A 17,248-nucleotide genomic window follows, 5' to 3' on the forward strand; every position below is an offset into this window, starting at 1 on the left:
TTTATTTTTCATTTTTTTTAAAAAAAATTATCAGTGGGAAAGACGGATTGAGGTTTTTCTTCACTTGTCTTTAGCCCGCATTGACAACTCTAGTTAAAAGTAATTTAAGCCGTAACCTTATTTATGAGAGAAATTTCAAATTAAAGTTCAAAGAATTAAAAGGAATTTGAATTGTAGGCTTTAGCAATGCAAAGAAGATCCTCCAAACATTTCAATAACACATTATTCTTTATTTATTTTTGTATAATAAAGTCAATATATGTATGAAAAATATCATTAAAAAATATCTTATTTAAATATTTTAAATGACACTTATATTGATATATTTTTATAATATATCTTTTCAATAATTATGTTATGGATATATTTTATTGACTTAATAGACATGGAGTAGTGATTTGATAAACGATTTAATAAACACATACAAACAGGGCACTAGTTGTTTGACTTTTATACACACACTAGTTGTGTGACAAACCTATAATAGTAAGTTTATAGATCTAGAGAATTAAATGTCTCAGTCAATATGTAGTAGTAATTAACTTAATGGACTTCAAGCTCATTTAAAAAATTGAAAATAAAAAATAAAATCAATAGTATAAAATATATACTACCTTGTATGGACCTTGTATGGTAATAGAGTCAATAGTATCAAAATAAGAAAACAAAATCAATATGTGTGTCATTTATTTTTAATGATACATTCATTTTTTATATAGCAATTTTATTTATACAAAAAAAAAAAAAAAAAAAAAAGAGAGAGAAAAAAAGTTCTAAAAAATTTAAAAGAGAAAAGATTGAGGTTATATAATATATTTGAATATGATTAGAGTTCATATTGCTAATCTGATATCTTTCTTCTTACCAATTTCCTTTTAATTTCTTGCAGGTTAAAGAATTGAATGGTTTAAACTACTTTTGATCTGATTTTGAACGACCCCAAAAGAATTGAAGTAGCGAACAAATTATATTAAACGTCCTCATCATTACTCAATCAGCTCCCAATTGAATTTAAAGGCTACTCGTCGTCGAATGGAAAACACACAAGATGAAAGAAGGGATTTGATAAGTGAACTGCCAATAGAGCTAAAAGAAAGAATTTTGGAGTGCTTGCCCACCCAAAATGCGGCCAGGATGGCCATGCTCTCAACCCTCTGGAAGAATGCTTGGTTGCAGCATGGGCGGCTTTTGTTTGATAGGTATTTCTTTCGAAGCATCCAAAATCACATAGCTCAAAACTCCACAAGTGCTGCGAACATAATAAATAATATTCTCTTGCTCCGTCGTGGACCCGCCAAGAAATTTACTTTAAACATCTTCTTAGAGCCTAAGCTGCAGCAATCTGATATAGAGCGGTGGTGTGGTTTTCTATCAAGAAATGGTATTGAAGAACTCGCCTTGCAATTATTTGTTGTTGGAAGTACGTTTAAGCTGCCAGTTTGTATATTCTCGTGCCCCACAATTAAGCGGCTGAGACTCGATGGTCTCGTTGTAGATTTCCCAGCGAATGCTTGTTGTATATTCCCCGGAGTAACTTCATTAGTTTTCGATAACGTTAAGCTTAAGTGGAGTACTGTTAATGTAGTTGCTTCAAAAATCTCCCACCCTATGTGAATTGGGTATTGTGGCAGCAATGGTACGTACGGTTGAGTTAGTTTATTTTTTGTTTGCAACCATGACTCTTTATTATTTCTTTGTTTCTTTTGAGTTTTCAATCTCATTGTACGTGCTTTTCGTTTCTTGTCGAGTTGTAGGCATGTAGACAATTAGAAGAAAGTACTTTGAACCATTTGGAGGATCCAAACTGTTATTTTATTAATCAGGATATGAAGATGCTTAGAGCAGTGAAGATTCACAAGTTTAATGGATCTATGCTTGAAGTTCTTTTTGTAAAGTCGGTCTTCTCCCTGCATTGGAGAGAATTATTATTCACCCTGCATGCAGTATAACATATGCGTTAATGGGGAAGAATATCCAAAGGGAGTTGACATGCTACCCTCGTGCATCTCCTAATGCACAAATTTTCGTCAGGGTGCACACCTTTACGTATAACCTTGTTTGTTACAAACTTATAATGTCGTAGATGACATCTAATTTGCTGCATGCGAATTGAGTTACTCATGTCTTAACTTGGGAATTGGTCATTATTTTTGATGATGCATGTAGAGTGGCTCCAAAGCCCTTTGTCTTCTATTCTGTGTTATGAACTTTATTAGATCTTGCTAGTTAATCAAGTGTTTGTGTAATTTCAAAAACAAAAAAGGTTATGGGTTTCATTTTAAACATCTTCTTAGCGCCTAAGCCGCAACAATCTGATATAGAGCGGTGGTGTGACTTTCTATCAACAAATGGTATTGAAGAACTGGCCTTGCAATTCTTTGTTCTTGGAAGCATGTTTAAGCTGCCAGTTTGTTTATTGTCGTGCCCCACAATTAAGCGGCTCAAACTCGATAGTCTCCTTGTAAATTTCCCAGCAAATGCTCGCTGTATATTCCCCGAAGTAACTTCATTAGTTTTCGATAGCGTTGAGTTTAAGTGGAGTGTTAATAGAGTTGCCTCTACTATTCCTAATCTTGAGAAGCTGGCTTTCCTTGGAGATTGTTAGGGGGATGGATAAATTTAAGATCATTGCTCCCAAACTTGAAGGCTTGCCTCACATTAGTGCGTATTCTGGGTTTGAACGAGATGGCTTGCACTTCAATTTCGTAGACTTAAGACTCTTTGCTTGTCTGGAGGCAGTTTCTTGTGGGTAATTAAGAATATAATCTATCTCGCTTAGCTTTACTTGCTACAAATGGATGGAAGCTAAGGATTTAATAATATAATGCTAAAGTTCTTGTCTGGCTTGGGCTAACTTGTACTGTTTTCTCTATTCTTTTTCTAGCGTGGAGATGTTGCCGCAGCGGTGCTTAATTCTTTGACTGCAATAAATCTGCAAGTAATGGAGCTGCATGATTTGAGTTTTAGTAGTGAGGAGCATAGATCGCCACTGCTATGACATTGCTTCAAAAATCTCCCAACCTATGTGAATTGGGTATTGGGGCAGCAATGGTACGTACAATTGAGTTAGTTTATTTTTAGCAACCATGATTCTTTATTATTTCTTTGTTTCTTTTGAGTTTTCAATCTCGTTGTACAGTTTTTGTCGTTTATTGTTGAGTTGTAGTCATGGAGCCAATTTGAAGAAGATACTATGAAGCATTTGGAGGATCCACTAATCCAGATCGTTACTTTATTAATCAGGATATTAAGGGAGTTGATGTGCTTCCCTCGTGCATCTCCAAATGCACAACTTGTCTTCCTGGATTAGCACAAGTCTACGTATAACCTTGTTGGTTATAATGTCATAGATGACTACTAATTTGTAACATAATGGCATGCGAATCAAGTTACTCATGTCCTAACTATGAGAATATATTGGTCATTATGTTTGATCGTGCATGCGGAGTGGCTCCAAAACCCTTTGTCTTATATTCTGTGTTTGAACTTAGAACTTATATATCCTTTGTTTTTGAGGACTATAACTTTTGTTTTCAATTATTTCAATGACCACTTTTAAATCTTTGTCACTTTTCTTTTGGGATGAAAAATTTGGAGAACTCTGGTTTAGAGTGAAGACATTTTTAAAATTTCACAATTATAGTGGGGGCGCGAAATGCAGCCTTGAAAGCCAACTGAAATGATGGTTGATACATTCAAAAAAAGAAATGATGGTTGATACATGTCTATCAGCTAAACGGAAGCCATTGTCTTTCTCGAAAAGCTTATCGGGCGATTGTTCAAAGTGAAATTTCAAAAATGCCCAGCTCGAAATTGGTGTCCATAGGACTAATGATTTGCTCGGATAATATTTTATCCCTTAAAAGTCATTTTACAAGTTATCCACTTATAGTAAACAACTCATTTACCAAACAATTTCATACAAACCGCTACTACAACCAACTGGTCAAACTATAAACATAATTGGCTATGAGCAACTAATTGTCAAACACCCCTAAGAATTTCCCAAATAAGTTATCCATAGAATTGAAGGGATGCAAAGAAATTAAATAATATTCAAAGAAATGAAGGGATGCAAATATATATATTTTTTTAAAATATCAGCATTCTCATCAAATATGCAAGTAATGATTTGATTAAATGAAATACTGTAAAAACAAGTATAATCTACTGAACTGGCCTACCTTGCAACCGAATAAGGTAGGTGTGGATTAGGAATCTTGAGACCCGCCAAAAAGTAAGCCACACGGGCTAGCCACGCTAAGTGGCAAGCTAGCCTGTCATTATTATTTTTAAAAAATAAACAAAGATTGTAAATTCTCTAATTCACCCGCATTAATCCAAGATGCAATAGATAATAAATAGAGTTGATCAACGATTTGGTCCCTCAATTATTAGCAAACTGTCAATGTAGTCCCTCAATTGCTTATTCATCGATTTGGTCCCCGAAAACAATTATTTTTAGTCAATTTAGTCCCTCCGGCCGTCGATTTGGTCCACGAAAATAAATATTTTTAGTCGATTTAGTCCCTACGGCCGTGTACGGAAGACGGCTTGAGGGACTAAATCGACTAAAAATAATTGTTTTCGGGGACCAAATCGATGAATAAGCAATTGAGAGACTACATTGACAATTCGCTAATAATTGAGGGACCAAATCGTTGATTAACTCTAGTAAATAATACAAACCCTAAATCTCAATTCCATAGTCTCACCTCACCCCCTCTCACCATCTATCCATTTCTTCCTTGCTATTTCCCTCACCCTCACAAACAACCAACTATAACACCGAAACAACTTTGCCAAAGCTATCGTTTGACGTAAAATCGGCTTTGATGAGAAGTGACACCTTATGGCAAAAGTACGTGTTAGGAATAAAGTGTAATGGTTTTGATATGCCAAATATGTATTTGTAGATCCCCCAATTTTATTTTATAGGTCTAGTAGAGTCTTAGACCATGATCGGGAAATTATTTAATTTACAAAAGAGAAAAACAGAGGAAGATGCATGAAAATATAAGAAGAAGATATCAAGCCTAAAATCAAGAATTTGTCTGGAGAAAATGACAAATAGAAGAAGATGAATAATATGATATTCACATCGCTACTACTCAAAAAAAGAATTCCCAGAAGAATTTTCGTGAAAGAAAATTAAGATTGGAAGATTGCATGAATTTGACTTGGAGATCAAGCATCTATGGAAAGAAAGGAGTACATCAAAGAAGATTGGAGATATAACCAATAGATTGTACGGACGAAGTGGAAAATGCTTGATGTATTATGTGAAATGGCTCAAGTTCAAATCTCATCATCAATAATTTTACAAGGTGAAATTGAGAAGCCAAAATTAATTAAGTCTGATGGAGTTGGGTGTCAATTTCCCAATTGCACTTGGGAGCCGATTTCAGAGCAATTGAAATTGGGAGCTAGTTTCACAACGTATTGGCCCCGAATATGCGGGTCCTTTAGGAATTCTTCAAGCTTTAGCAGATGGTATCAAACTCCTTTTGAAAGAAAGCCTTCTTCCATCTCGAGGGGATACTCGCTTATTCCGTATCGGACCTTCCATACCAGTGATATCCGTTTTTCAAAGTTATTTAGTAATTCCTTTTGGTTATAAGCTTATTTTAGCCGATCTTAGTATTGGGGTTTTTTTCTGGATCGCCGCTTCAAGTATTGCTCCCGTTGGACTTCTTATGTCCGGATATGGATCAAAAAATAAATATTCCTTTTTAGGTGGTCTACGAGCAGCTGCTCAATCAATTAGTTATGAAATACCCTTAGCTTTATGTGTATTATCAATTTCTCGGGAATCAATTCAAGTTGGAGCCAATGTAAAATTGAAATTGGGAGCCAATCCAAGTTGTAATATGGGATGCAATTTCAGATTGGGACCAATTAAAAGAAGACGTAATTCATGGGATGCAATTTCAGATTGGGACCAATTAAAAGAAGACGTAATTCAATACCTGGAGAAGTCTGGGAGCCAATTTCGAAGTCAAAGTCAAATGATTCAAATTGGGAAGCAATTGAAGCACCAGGAGTAGATTGGGAGCCAATTACAAGTCAAAGTCAATTGGGTGCCAATTACAATGGAGAAATTCAATTTGGGTGCCAATTACAAGTCAATTGCAATTGGGTGTCAATTACAAAGGAGAAATTCAAATTGGGAGGAAGTTCAAAGCCAGTTTGAAATACCAGAACACCCAGACGAAGAAGATGAGAAAACTTACAGTGAAGAATTTCTCAGAAAGAAAAATACTAGTCTAACTAGTATGGGATTAAATTGAAGAATATTTTTGAAGTATTTAAATCCCAAGAACCACTTCAGAGCTGATCAGAGAAGTCGTTCTACACAAAACTGAGACCCAGATATTCCCAAGAAACGTGAGAAAACTAGAGGAATATCAGATGAAGTTTGGGAACTCATTTGCATGAAGTTGGAGCTCAACCAACGGCTAGCTTATCTTTTCTGACACTTTGCCAGAAGATAAGATAACATCTCTGACAAAAGATACAAGAATTCAAAAATGAGATCGTCTCTTTCCAACGGGCAGATTCTCATTACCAGCTATAAAATGATGAAGATGTGAAGATTTGAAGATGGGGAACTAACGAGCAAAAGAGCAAGAATACAAAGAGCAAAAGTCTCATTTGGTACAGAGCATACCAAAAGAAATCTTCAAGTGAGAAGAGAGAAAAGAAAAAGAAGCCAGAGAGCTTCAAAGAGAAATATTCCGAGAGTTCTAAAACAGGGCTAAACAGAGCATAAAATCAAGTGCTATACTTGATACATTCAAAGAGAGAAAAACACTCAGAGCGTTCAAGAGAAATCTTTCAATGAGTGTTACATCTTCATCAAAGAGACTAAGCGCATCATTGAAGATCAACTACCGAGTCTCGAAGTTGGAAGCAAGACAAAACTTGTTTTGGAGCAACACAAGAAAAGGGAGGAAAGTAGCACGGAGCTGTGAAATCCTGGATTGTCACACGGAGCAGTGAGATCCGAAGCAGCAGTGTCGGAGGCAATGGGCGTGATTAGTGTGGGCTTTGTGATCAAAGCACTAGATCACGGGATACATTTCTACCGGAGTGTGGAAGACGGGTGGAAAGTAACGCGGAGTCGTGAAATCCTGGGATAGTAGCGCGGCGACGTGAAACCCGAAGCAGCAGTGTGGTGTCACTGGGCGTGATTAGTGCAGGCTTGGTGATCAAAGAACTAGATCACGGAATTCATTGTATCTTGGAACCAAGAAGTGGTGGATATAGTGAATTGCTCTTGGAGATAAGAGCAAGTGGAGTAGGAGGATTACACCACCTCTGAACCACTATAATTGTCTTGTGTTCTTTACTGCTTTCTTTACTTACTGCTCTTTAACTTGCTTCTCATGAGATATATATTATCACAATCTCACACACACTTTATCTTTATTCATTTCCGCTGTGCATCATACTCTAACAATCTAGTTAAGAGTTTTGGTTTCTCTCTGGCTTAGCAATTGTTGTGCTGTGCGAAAAAGTTTGAAAGTCTATTCACCCCCCCCCCCCCCTCTAGACTTTCACCTTACCTCTTTTGGGACCAAAAATTAGTATCAGAGCCTGTAGCCTATTTGAGTCAGCTTGTCGTTGACAAATACCAACAACTGGTATCAAAAAACGTTGCCTATTTGGGTCAACTGTTTCTGACTGCTAGGCTGATCCATTCTACAAAGTGTATGATTGGATTAATCTTTCATATCTTTCATGATGATGATGAAGAAAGGTTTAGCTCAATATCTACTATTCTCACTTGATAAATTTGATGATTGGAAAGTTCGTATGCAGGTACACTTATCGGCTTTACACGATGAAATGTGGGAAGTAATTTCCACTGGCCGTATCGAAATATTAAAAGTCAATATGGCGTTTGTCATATCTCCGGATGCTCCACAGTACGTACAAAAGCCCAAACCGGAATGGACATCGGACGATAGAACACGGAATAATCTTGACAATATTGCCAAGGATATTCTATTCAAAGCCGTGGATGATACAATATTTCCGAAGATCCGAAAGTGTGCTACTGCTAAAGAAATATGGGAAACTCTCATCAAGATTGGCGAATGAGATGAACAAGAAAAAGACAATAAGCTCACAATCGCCATGAAGAAGTTTGAAGATTTCAAAATTCTCTCAAATGAAAGTGTTGCAGACATGGAAGCTCGAATGATCAAAATTCTTGGAGAGATTAGTGATCTTGGCAAAAATATTAGCCAAAAAGAAATTAATCTCAAAATTCTACGAGGCTTACCATCTGCATGGGATATGAAGTTTACGGCTATGCGCGATCACCAAGATCTAATAATGTTGTCAACAGACAAATCATTTAGTGATCTAAAAGCATATGAGTTCGAAATGAAGCCCAAAGATGATGATGTTCATGAAGCTCGAAATTCTGCTCTAATAGCGGAACAACCGTCAACCTCCAGATCAGTAGAAAATAATGTTGATTATATGACTGACGAACAGTTTGCTCTTTTTGTTAAAAAATTCAAAAGGTTTATGCGAAAAGGAGACAACAAAAATCCTGCTCGTGGAAAATTTGTCTCTCGCATGACACAAGAAGAAAAAGTCGAAGAAAACAAGGATTTATGCTACAATTGCCGCAAACCCGGACATTTTAAAATAAATTGTCCATATCCGATCATTAGCAAGTATCAAGGAAAAAATGTTGAATCTACGCCGAACAAATCCGAAAGCAAAAGGTTCAAGCGCGACAAATGAAAAGCTCTCGTTAGCAACGAACCAAACGAAAATGATGATTCGGATGATTCATCATCAAGTGATGAAAGCTCGTGTTTGGATGATGATATGGCGCTAGTATGCAAGTCAGTTGAGTTGAGTACAAGTGAAGATTGTTTTATGGCTCTTGAAGCAGAGGAAGAAGAGGTAACATCTAATTCTTTTAATTCTGTTAATTCCACTTTTTCTCATGAATCGACTGACAGTCTAATGCGAGAATGTCTAGAGATTATGCTCACTCATCCTCAACTCAAGAAGCGCAATAATATTCTAATTCTTGAAAAAGAAGAAATGAATAAAAAATTGCAAGATGCTTTACTTGAAGTGAGTAAGTTGAAGAGTGAAAATATTCACTTTCAAGAAGAGTATAAAGCTAGAGAGGTTAGAGAACATAACCTTTGGGCAACCATTGCCACGTTCACTAACTCGTCTAAAATAATGGATAAGATGGTGAGCATGCAAAAGCCATCAGGAGATAGAACCTGAATCGGTTATGACTCCACATGTTCTCAAACCCCTCAAAATCTACCTAATTCTACTACTACTTTAAATAATAAAGTTCAAGTGGTAAAATTTGTTAAAAGTCAGGATAGCACGATGAGACAAGGACTTGGCTATAAAACAAAAGCAAAGTTGAATGTTGAAAGGCTGAAACAAATCTACAATACGGCAAAGCAACAAAAATTCTTCAAGCAAAGATATGCCAAAGAGTCAAGTGCAAAAAGATTTCATATAAAAGAGGGAAGCTTTTCTAGAAATAGAGTTGGGAGATTTTATCCCACTCAAAAGGATTGGTTGTGTAATAGATTTAATGATTTTTATAGAACAAAGCAACAATCCTCATCCCAGGTGCCAAAATATAAAAATGTTTTTCAAAATCCGGCGCTAAAAATGTTTTCAAAAGTGAGTTATGATTATCGTGTTTCAAATGGTTACAAATCGCCTTATCTTAATTCAATAGGATCTAGGTGGGTTTGGCTACCAAAAATCACTAACAGTAAAGGACCCAAGCAAGTATGCGTACCTAAAGTTAATTAATCATTTTTGCAGGATGTTTGGTACATCGATAGTGGTTGCTCACGCCACATGACTAGAAATAAATCACATCTAGTGAATTTCAAAGAAATCGATGGACCAAAAGTTATATTCGGAGGAAATCAAAATTATGGAATTACAAAAGGAGTTGGCACGATCAAGAAAAATGGATTAAAGATTGAAGATGTTTCTTTCATGGAAGGCTTAAAATTCAATTTGTTGAGCACTAGTCAATTTTGTGATAAAGGCTATCTTGTAGAATTTTCTAAAGATAATTGCCTAATAAAAAATGAGCTCACAAATGAAGTTGTACTCTCTGGAAAAAGGCGAAAGAACATGTATGTTGTTGATTGGAGTACAAGCAAAGATTCAGTGTGCTTAATGGTCAGAAATTCGAATGAAGCTAATTGGGAATGGCACAGAAAGCTCAACCACTTAAACTTCAAGACTATCAATCAAATTGCAAAGAAGGATCTAGTTGAAGGCTTGCCAGATATTATCTTCAAGAAGGACCAAGTGTGTGATGCATGCGAACGCGGAAAGCAAATCAAATCATCATTTAAATCAAAGACACACGAATCAACGTCAAGACCGCTAAGCTTACTACACATGGACTTATTTGGACCGGTTGATCCAATAAGTGTAAGTGGTAAGAAATATACTCTCGTTGTTGTTGATGATTTTTCTAGGTACACTTGGACCGTGTTTCTCAAGAAGAAAAATGAAGTTGAGTAAGTTCTACCGAAGCTGTTGAAGCAACTCCAAAATGAGAAAGAATTGCAAATATCAAAAATACGAACGGATCGTGGAACCGAGTTCGTGATTGGAGTTATACAAGCTTTTTGCAATTCACATGGAATTTCTCATCAATTATCTGTCGCAAGAACACCGCAATAAAATGGTGTTGCCGAAAGAAGAAATCGGACGATCAAAGAAGCCGCACGAGTGATGATTAGTGCAACCGGTCTCCCGAAACAATATTGGGCGGAAGCTATCAACACTGCTTGCTACACGCAAAATCGAAGCATGATCCATAAGCAGTACAAGAAGACACCATATGAGCTTTATAAAGGGAGAAAACCAAATATTGGTTATTTTCATATTTTTGGATGCAAATGTTTTATTCATATTAATGATAAATTGCATCTAAAAGCTTTTGATGAGCGTGCAGATGAAGGAATTTTTCTAGGATATTCGACTACCAGCAAGGCGTTCAGAGTTTTGAATAAAAGAATGATGGTGGTTGAAGAATTCATACACGTGGTATTTGATGAAAAATCACAGATAAAAAATGACGCACTGGACGAAGAAATTGCACAAAATAGTAACAAGCGTCATATTGATTTTTGTGATACTAATGATACGTGTGAAGATGATGTTTTGTAGGGAATGGATGAGTTGGAAATTAATTATCTAGAAAATCCCATCTCTCATCCAGAAGAAGTTGGAAATTCTTTTAATAATAATTTTGGAGGTGAAGCCGCACGTGAAAATGGAGATGCAGTACGAGTTGAAGTTGGTGATCCAATTAGTGATCAAGTTACTGGTGAAGTTGGTGATCAATTTCAAGAGGAATTAAATGGGGAAATTCGAACCAACTCTGCCAGTACACAACAAATGGATCCACCCAGTACCATACACCCATTTGAACCAGATTTAAGATGGCTCAAAAATCACCCTCCAGAATTAATTATTGGGAATATTCATGAAGGCGTGAAAATGAGATCATCTACCATGGAAGCATTGTTCACGTGTTATCTATCTCAAATTGAACCAAAAGAAGTGGACGAAGCTCTTAATGATCCGGATTGGATAAATGCTATGCAAGAAGAGCTTGATCAATTCAAAAGAAATGATGTTTGGGAACTTGTTCCAAGACCGGCGAACCACAATGTTGTAGGAACCAAATGGGTCTTCCGGAACAAAGCAAACAAAGAAGGCGTGATTGTTAAGAATAAAGCAAGGCTCGTTGTAAAAGGATACTCTCAAGAAGAAGGAATAGATTTTGATGAAACTTTTGCACCGGTAGCCTGACTTGAAGCAATCAGAATTTTCCTAGCCTACGCCGCACACAAAGATTTCACCGTTTATCAAATGGACGTGAAAAGCGCATTCTTGAATGGTCTACTCGAAGAAGAAGTTTATGTCGAAAAACCGCCAGGTTTTGAGGTAAAAGGCGAAGGTGATAAAGTCTACAAACTTAAAAAGGCATTGTATGGGTTGAAACAAGCACCTAGAGCTTGGTGTGATACTTTGTCAATGTTCTTGATAAGCGCTGGATTCACCAAAGGCCTTGTTGACAAAACTCTATTTAGAATTCAAGATGGTGATCATATTTTATTAGTGCAAATCTATGTTGATGATATTATTTTTGGAAGCACTAACAATTCTTTGTGTGAGAAATTTTCAAAGCTTATGCAGAATAAATTCGAAATGAGCATGATGGGTGAATTGAATTACTTCTTGGGCTTACAAGTCAAACAACTGAAAGAAGGAATATTCATCAATCAAGCAAAGTACACCCGCGACTTGATAAAGAAGTTTGGCCTTGATGGAAAATCATCGATCAAAATTCCAATGAGCACATCATTAAGGCTAGACAAAGATGAAGATGGAAAGGATGTCGATCAAACAAAATATAGAGGAATGATTGGTTCTCTTCTATATCTTACTACAAGCAGGCCGGACATTTCTTATGCTGTGGGAGTGTGTGCAAGATTCCAAGCAAATCCAAAAGAAAGCCACCTCACCGCAACAAAGAAGATCATACGATATCTGAAAGGCACAATATAATCAATGTTGGATTGTGGTATCCAAAAGGTACAGATTTTACTCTAACGGGTTTTTCAGATGCGGATTTTGCAGGTTGCAAAATAGACAGAAAAAGCACTTCCGAGACATGCCAGTTCTTGGGGGGAAGGCTTGTTTCTTGGTTCAGCAAAAAGCAAAATTCCATCGCAACTAGTACCGCAGAGGCGGAATACATTGCTGCAGGAAGTTGTTGTGCGCAAATTTTGTGGATGAAGCAACAATTGAAGGATTACGAAGTTAATTGTGATGACATTAGTATTTATTGTGATAATACTAGTGCAATCGCTATCAGTTACAATCCGCTGCTTCACTCAAGAACCAAACATATCGACATTCGACATCACTTCATAAGGGATCACGTTGAAAAGAAAAATCTAAAGATCGAATATATCCCTACGGAAAACCAAGTTGCTGATATTCTCACGAAGCCTTTATGCGAAATGAGATTTTCTACCTTAAGGCACGAGTTGGGAATGATCGAAATGAGCTAAGTATCACTGGACTTAATTTCTCATTTAAATTGATACTTGTGCTCAAAATAAATTGTTTTATGTGATTATATGCATATGTTTATTCAAATTTTTGTATAATAAAATTGCAATATGTGTTAGGAATTTAATTATGTATTTGCATGTGTTATTTAACGTGAAATCATATGTCATGCAAATTAATTTGATGAAATGTGTATTTCGTGATTATTTGACAATTTGTTTAGAATTACATGATTCAATGTGTTATTTTGTTTGAGAATTCTTGTTCATGTTTGTATAAGTTAATTAATTTGTTTGCATGAACAATTTGTTTAAAAATTTAATTTAATATGTTTATTGCATTATATATGTGTTTCGTGCATATGTAATTTATGTGATATAATTTTCTATAAAAATGTTTTAGAAATCTGAGCTTAAAGTTAAAATTTTTGTGAGTTTCTAAAATGTTTAGAATCTGATTTGTGTGCTAATTATACGAAGATGTTTCTAAATATTTATTTGGAATATGTGTGATAATTTTGTTAATTTCCAAAATGTGTTTATTTTGATTGGAAATTGCCGTGTGGATGTTTAACGTATATAGTTATGTGTGGTTGATTATTTATGGTTGATTTTTGCTACTAACGAGATGTTTGAGTATGATTGTATCTGTGGTACACGTTTTTGAGAAGGAAATCTGGAGATAAAGGAGGAAAATCAGAGTTTTATTGGGTATCAAACCTCCACCCATAAACTCCTACCCTTTCTAAACCTCCACCCAACCTAAACCTCCCCCCATAATCCTCTCCTAGATCAAAATCTTTCCAAACTGATTCTCACTCTCTCTCTCTCTCGAATCGTCACCCACATCTCGCCTGTCAGCAAAATCCACCCCTCAATTGATCCCCATAAACAAATCTCAAGGAGATCAGAACCCAAATCCTTCTAAGTGTCTCTTCAAATCTCCACCGTCTACACCTTACGTGCATAGGGTATTTCAAAAGAGGTGTGAACATTAAATGCTCTTGTCTGCTAATGATGATATCTTCTCTTTCCTCGTAACACCATCTATCAGATAACTCATCTACCCTAAACTCACCCATTCGACACACCTCAACCAAAGGGTACAATTGAGAAGTTTCATCTCTCTCAAATTCGAAAACCCCCTTCGAATCACCCTCCTCATATAAACCCCTCACTTATCTCTTAGAAAAGTGTTTCAGACATCCAAAATATCATAGAACTCTCTCTCTCAAAATTACATCGTCCCTCTTCTATCAACCGATCTGATCATCATGGCTCAATCTGGAAGAAAGCAAATCGATCATATTCTATCCCTCTCGCAACAAGTAACTAATGGAATGGTACTCAACCTGGAGTTTTTCAAACAGGGTTCTACCAACAAGGATACGACCGAGAAAATTCTTCAAGTACTGAAGAACTGCGGGCTGTTTGATTTCTTCACCTATAACTTCTTTGGAACCTTTGAAGAAGATGTAGCCGAATTCTATCTACATGCAGTCGTTGAAAATGATCCGATCAAATCTCGAGTTGGATGATCAGAAGTTTCAATAACTGAGAATGATATACACAAGTGCTTCAGTTTTCCTAAATCTCAGTTCATGCCAGAATCTCACAGCTATGTAGTTCAAAACTTTTGGAACGAGATTCGTGGTCCTACGGCTCCAATCTTTTCTGATGTATCCGGTCATAAGAACGTGTTGAAGATTGAATATGAGATGTTGGTGGACATGATCTACAAGATTCTTGAACACAAACTGGGAAGTACTGAAGATTTGACCGCATCAACAGTATGCTTAATGGACGGCATTATGAAAGGAATAAAATTCAAATGGGCAAAATTTATCTACAGGAAGATGGTTATATTTGTGAAAGCTGCCAAACCAATGAACAAACCCGCTGTGGTGGATAGTTTTTATCAAAATGTTGGCTATGGTCTCATAATTGGTGAACTGCTAAGAAAGAAGATAATTCCAATGAGAAAGCACAAAAATATTGGAATCTACAAAGTACTCTTCAGAAAGTTCAGCCCGAATTTTGGGAAAAGATCAAGCCAGAGAAAAGGGCAAGAAGGTGGCAGTTCCACAAGTTCAAAAACACCTCAAAGTTCAAGATTGAGAAACAGGAAAGCAATCTCAACCTCAAGTAATCAAATGGGATCAAGCAATCGGCCAGGAAGAGATCAAGAAGCCATCAGTACGGCTATGACCGTTGTTCCACTCAAATATGCCGAACCGAACATGTTGGCTGAAGGTGTTGACGATACAACGAGAATGGAATTTGCAGGAGTAGATGTGCAAGTTTCTAATGATCTACAACGAAGACTTTCGAGTCAATCTGCAGCCGAAGGAAGTGCAGGACCTATAGTTTTTGACTCAGCTCTTACTCAAGATGATCCAGAACTATTGAGAGAATTAATGATAGTGCAAACTTGGAGAGAATGGAAACTTGAAAGATATCATTCTTTCATGTAAAAAATCACCTCAGATTTTATAAGAAGTGAAGATTTTTCTTTGGAATGGTGCGGAACTAACGTGATGCTAGATGCACTCAACATGGATTTTAATCAAGTCTATCATATGAAACTACATGAAAAGACAATCAGACAAAAGGGAAAAGCACCAATCAAAGGAGGAAATACGGCTCAAGACCGTCTAGCCGAATAGGAAAGACTGAATGAAATATCTCTTTAATTAGCTCTACAAAGGTCAGTCTATGACACACATCATTATCCAGGTAACACATCTCTTGTGGATAATGAAGTTTTTGATGAAAGAGCTGAAGGAACGACACTCATTGATGTACCAATCATGATCACTGATAGTCATATGGACATACTTGTGAACGTTAATGATGCCTCTTTATTGATATCTGATTTGACCCCCACAACAATTAATGTGAATCTTGAGTGCAATAAAAGACTTGTGGGATCTGATGAAGTTGAAGTGTCAGTACCAGAAGAATTAATAGGAGAAGTGTTAGAAGAAGTAAGAAGAGATATACCAGTTGAAGTTGCAGTAGAAGTTGCTACTGAGAGTAGACAACGAATCACAGAGGATTTATCCAGTGTATTGCCAGTACACAATACTGAGTCTACCATGCCTATCATGGACCATGTTCTAGAAAATGAAGATTTATTTGCAGACAACTACACAAGAACAGAAGTTTTAGAAGAAGAGATTGGTGATCTCAATCAAGAAGTCGAATCACCTGAAGAAGAAGGGATGCAACTTGTAGACACTGTTGGTCCCGATAGGGTGGTGAAAGTCTAGAGGGGGGGGGGGTGAATAGACTTTCAAACTTTTTCACAATAAATAACTCTTTGGTAATTTCAACTCTAAGTAACAAGTAAATAGATAAGTAATTAAATTGAAATGCACAGCGGAATAAATAAGTGTAAAGAGTTATGCCCAAACAATAATTTGAATCACATGCACGTGTGGAATTAATGCTTAGATGAGGTGTAATGATGACATGAATATCTTGAATATTTAAAGGAGATGGTTCACTCAATATTACCAATAATATTCAAGACTATAGATAAATTTCGTGTCACGTCGATCGTATGATAAATGTTACATGCAACACGTCAAACTTGCTTAGAATAATTCAAATGTTAAGCATGGAAAGTTTGAGTTACATGCATACGTGAAAACACACTAAACCCGAAGGATTAAAATTAGCAGTGAATAGTACCCGGGTTAGACGGATAAGATAGATAAATAGAGCGAATTAAGTAAGTGCGGTATGTAAATGAGAGAGGCAATTTATAGTGGTTCGGAAGTGGCGTAATCTTCCTAGTCCACTTTACTCCATTCACTTCTAGGAGTAATTCACTATTTTCCACACACAGTTACAATAGTGAATAAGTTCTACACAAGCACTTCTTCCGGATGTCTTGCACACAGCTACACCCAACTCCGAGTGTCTCGCACACAGCTACACTCAACTCCGAGTATTTCGCACACAGCTATACTCAACGCCAACTAAGTGTTTTGCACACAGCTACACTTAGCAACTACGAGTGTTTTGCACACAGCTACACTCACTAGAGTATTTTGCACACAGCTATACTCTTCTTAACAATTACAAATACAAAGGTAATTGTATCTCTCTCCAACTATTTTTGA

The 17,248-nt window shown here is 36.5% G+C and overlaps 1 long non-coding RNA gene across 1 annotated transcript in view; it reads right to left on the bottom strand.

Annotated features, from left to right (window-relative positions):
- Nucleotides 1-3,262: 3,262 nt before the first annotated feature.
- LOC109147265 overlaps nucleotides 3,263-17,248 on the bottom strand; it is a 92,064-nt gene continuing 78,078 nt past the window's right edge. The window contains exon 5 of the long non-coding RNA XR_002048614.1: nucleotides 3,263-3,301. This is a non-coding gene — a long non-coding RNA (uncharacterized LOC109147265). The remainder of the gene's footprint in view (nucleotides 3,302-17,248) is intronic.

Source organism: Ipomoea nil, unplaced genomic scaffold, assembly GCF_001879475.1.
Source record: "Ipomoea nil cultivar Tokyo-kokei standard unplaced genomic scaffold, Asagao_1.1 scaffold1978, whole genome shotgun sequence".
In the NCBI taxonomy this organism is placed as follows: Eukaryota; Viridiplantae; Streptophyta; class Magnoliopsida; order Solanales; family Convolvulaceae; genus Ipomoea; species Ipomoea nil.